This window comes from Aplysia californica, unplaced genomic scaffold (genome assembly GCF_000002075.1).
Source record: "Aplysia californica isolate F4 #8 unplaced genomic scaffold, AplCal3.0 scaffold00419, whole genome shotgun sequence".
NCBI classification, from domain to species: Eukaryota; Metazoa; Mollusca; class Gastropoda; order Aplysiida; family Aplysiidae; genus Aplysia; species Aplysia californica.
This window is the reverse complement of record NW_004797689.1, coordinates 173300-176766: the sequence shown is the minus strand read 5'-3', so window position 1 is coordinate 176766 and position 3467 is coordinate 173300.

Below are 3467 nucleotides of genomic sequence, written 5' to 3'. Positions count from 1 at the left end.
AGAGAGAGAGAGAGAGAGAGAGAGAGAGAGAGAGAGAAGTTGGTGTCGGTCCTCTTGACGGTCTACGGAATGGGGTCTGCAGTAGGTCCCAGGTAACTGACCTCAGTTTACCAGATGGTCTACTGCAAGAATGCATTCAAGGCTGACCGTAAGGCCTGCACACACCGCAAGGTTATTCTATACAAGGCTACATAATATCACTCCCACACCCTGGAACTGGTATGTTAATTTCTAGAAATCAGAGTTGTTTTTAGTTGGGTTTTTTTTTTTTGTTGTTGTTGTTGTTGTTGTTGTTTTTTTGTTTTTGTTTTTGGAAATATTTTTTTTCTGCCTTTTGTTGTTGTGTTGTTTGTTTTTTGTGGTGTTTTTTTTTTTTTTTTTTTTTTTTTTTTTGGGGGGGGGGGTTAAAGTGAGTATCTTCATCTTTTTATTGGAACGTTATGTCCTTCTCAGCCTGTCTGGCCATGACAGGCACGGTCGAAGCCCTCCTCCGGTGAGTCTAGTGGTTTAGAAGGTACGGTGTTCACCTCTCATAATCAATAGGTCTCGGGTTCCAATTTAAAAAAAATAAATTTGGGTAAGTGTTTTACGGCGCTGGACACACTAAATATTTTCAGTTGGTAGGATAAGTGCAAAAAAAATCTCGGAGGTCCCTTGTTGAAGTTGAGCACGTTTAAGATCCCTTTGGGTTCCTAAAATCGATAAATAAGAGTAGGCTTCAGCCGCCACCGGGCAAATTTTCAAATTGATTTCTACCAAACAGAAAATGCTTAATGTGTCCCGTGTTCTTATAAATTTAATATTATGACCTTCTGCAGTTGCGAGCGCTATAAAACAATTATCAAAAACAAAACAGATCACACAACAGAATCTTGTCATTTAATTGGGCAGTTGGGGCTATAATTCTAAGAGAGGAATCCCGTTAAACCACCAGCCCCGCGATTTCGCCAACTCCATGCTCGTACAAGGATGGTGGCTTAACGAGGGTCGACGTGTACTCAGACCTTTCAGGCTGCTTTTCTATCGACATTTCATCATCTGTGTGCTTTTGTGTCAGTTCGGCCGGTTTCTGCACAATCTGATTTTCCAGACTGCTGCACACTTTTTTTTTTGTTTTTTTTTTTGAATTAATAATAATTACTCATCTATAATATATAGGCCTATAGACCAACTTATCAGGGTTTTTTTTGTGTTTTTTGTTTTGCACATGCTTTGCGAATAAAAAACAACAACAACACCTTTAGCTGTATCACGCATAATCAAGAGACCTATCATCTTACTCTTTTTTAATGTAAAAAAGATTAGAATAATTCAAAATCTCAGTTTATTCTACCACATTTTTTGTAACTCATCCGAAGTTTACCGATGGAGTTTAATGATATTTGGAACTTTAAAAAAAATATGAACGAGGATATCGCGCGATTTCGGCAAAAAATGCCACTGTAAAGCCCCAGGTGCACGCAACGATAAATTTTGTCAGTTTGGACGTATGCAAGAGCTGTCCGTTTTATTGAACTAACTATGTAATCTGTTTACACGTTCCAATCTATAGTCCAGTTTCTTTCAGTCGAGGAGTTTCCACGTCATAAAGCCACCACGTCCCTTTGCGAATACGGCAATTTGTTTTCATTCTACGTGCTGCTGCTGAACAAAAGAAATAAAAGAAAACGGGGCTTATTTGGACAAAAGACTGGCTTTTAAAGCGAAATAATATTTTCACCCACACAACCACATTGCAGAGGTGGGCGTGATCAGATCCTGCCCCTGACAATTTTAGGTCTCTTAGTTTTTGCAGTTCTTTCGTAAAAGTTGTTCTCAGATTTTAAAGTTTTCTAATCACAATGTCTTTCGTTGCATCAAGATTTTAACATTCTGAAAAAATAACTCATCGTTCATCGTATGCTCTCTCTCTTAATAATCTGTAGTTTTTGTATTTGATTTTCCACAGACATTCGTGGGACCTGTGCATAAAAAAAAACTAACACAGTAGTGTCTTGACACAAGGTTGCCATAATGTGTTGCGTGTAGAAGCTTTGATATGATTGTAGACGGGCAACACACTGGATAACCTTGATACGCAAATTGAAGTAAATGACCTTTGACGATCAATTTTTCTTAAGTTTATATATATCGCATCAAATCAGGCTCCTTGCAAACTACCAAGCCTATTTTGACACGCCGATTTCGAATATGAAATCAGTCTTTAGCTGCCACAATCATAAAAAAGGGGCCCGAAGTTAAATTCTGCGAGGTGGCAAATATTCAAGGAATTCTGCATTGCCGCTCGTCTCACTCAAATCTGATCGAGACCGCACAAAAAACACCAGGCGGCGCTTAATTTCTCGACTGAGTCTCCATGTCATCGTCCAATCATCCAATCTTTATGCAATTTTGCAGTTACGCACAACGATTTGTCGCGTGAACGATAGATCGTCCAGTTTTTTTGTTCAATTTATCGTTACGTGTAAGTCTGTCTGTCTGTCTGCCTGTCTAAATAACATCTATCTATCTATCTATCTATCTATCTATCTATCTATCTATCTATCTATCTATCTATCTATCTATCTATCTATCTATCTATCTATCTATCTATCTATCTATCTATCTGTATATACATACACACACACATACCCACACAAACACATATATACACACACATCTCTCTCTCTCCTCTCTCTCTTTCTCCCCCCCCCCCCCCTCCTCCCTCTTTTTTGCTCTCAGACCTTTCACTGTGTGACTCTTTAAAAAGCACAATATTTATACGCTCACAAATAAACGCATAATTTTTTATAGACACTGGCGTAGAGCTCTCCTCCTAATTACAAATATTCGGGAAAAAACATTAAGACGCTAAAGAAGTGATCTGCATAATCAGAATGGGTAAGGTTCAGGCCAGGCAATAAAAGGGCTTTACTCCCGTTGCCACCCAATCGACCAAGTGGATTGCAGACAAAGTTGCAGTCTTTAAACCACCAACCGCTTCCAGCGAGAGCTGCACAGTTATCGGGGTCAAGGTCGTGATCAGCGTCCTTTGTTGAAAACCGTGCACCGTTGGCGGGACTGAGACAGTCTCCCAAAACTGCACCATAGTCGTCAAAGAAAACGCCCCCTTTCCCTTGGTTAGGCTGGCCCACAGTAAGAGTGTAGTCTGTTGAAGAGTCTCCTACGTGAAAATCCTTGTATAATATACTCTGTGATGTAAATGTGGGGTACTTAAACACCACTGCAAACATCAGAGTGTTGTATCCAGCTTGGGTGAGTGCGTGAATCGTGTCAAGGCCGGCCCAGTAGTTGTAATTGGAATATATATGGCCGTTCACGTATTTGTTCCATGATAGATTGAAATCTTTTTTTGCCCCATGTCTTAGAATGACTGTGCTGGCGTGTTGCGGGCTTATTTCACAGCATACTTTCACAACTTGGCCGCTGAAGGGAAGAACAATATTCAATATGTGTGTTCCACTGGG